The following is a 410-nucleotide window of genomic DNA, read 5'->3' as shown; positions in this document are numbered from 1 at the left end:
GCGTGGTAGGTGTCCTGGCAGTGCCCGCCCTGTCCCTGGTCCAGCTGCCTCAGAGCTAAGGGCGCCCAGAACCAGCGAGTCACTGCAGGTGACCCGAGGCCAGCGGGCCGCAGCACCCAGGGAGAGGCGGGGACACGGGCGTCCACACCGCATTGCCGCCTCTCAGTGTCCATTGGTTTGGGGCCTTTGGAAATTTTTCACTTTCTTGCTTGCCTGGTGATTGACATAAGAAAGTATTTTTGTTATTTTCAAACCTAGCCTTTTAGGCTGTTTTTATTGGAAGGACCATCCTGGGTTCTTGTTAAAATAGAAACTGGGCCCCAACCGATTCTTTCTCACAGACACTGACGTCCGTTTCACAGCTGTGGCTTCTGTCTGGAGAGCTAGGGCCTCGGGGAGGAGCGGAGGGG

General features: G+C 56.1%; 1 protein-coding gene across 1 annotated transcript in view; it reads left to right on the top strand.

Moving 5' to 3' along the window:
• Nucleotides 1–410, top strand: part of GPLD1 (glycosylphosphatidylinositol specific phospholipase D1) — a 30779-nt gene that overhangs the window by 9409 nt on the left and 20960 nt on the right. The gene's annotated exons all lie outside the window — the stretch shown is intronic.

Source organism: Myotis brandtii, unplaced genomic scaffold (genome assembly GCF_000412655.1).
Source record: "Myotis brandtii unplaced genomic scaffold, ASM41265v1 scaffold1733, whole genome shotgun sequence".
NCBI classification, from domain to species: domain Eukaryota; kingdom Metazoa; phylum Chordata; class Mammalia; order Chiroptera; family Vespertilionidae; genus Myotis; species Myotis brandtii.
Note: the sequence above shows the minus strand (reverse complement) of the source record. Positions and strands in the feature narration are given on the sequence as shown.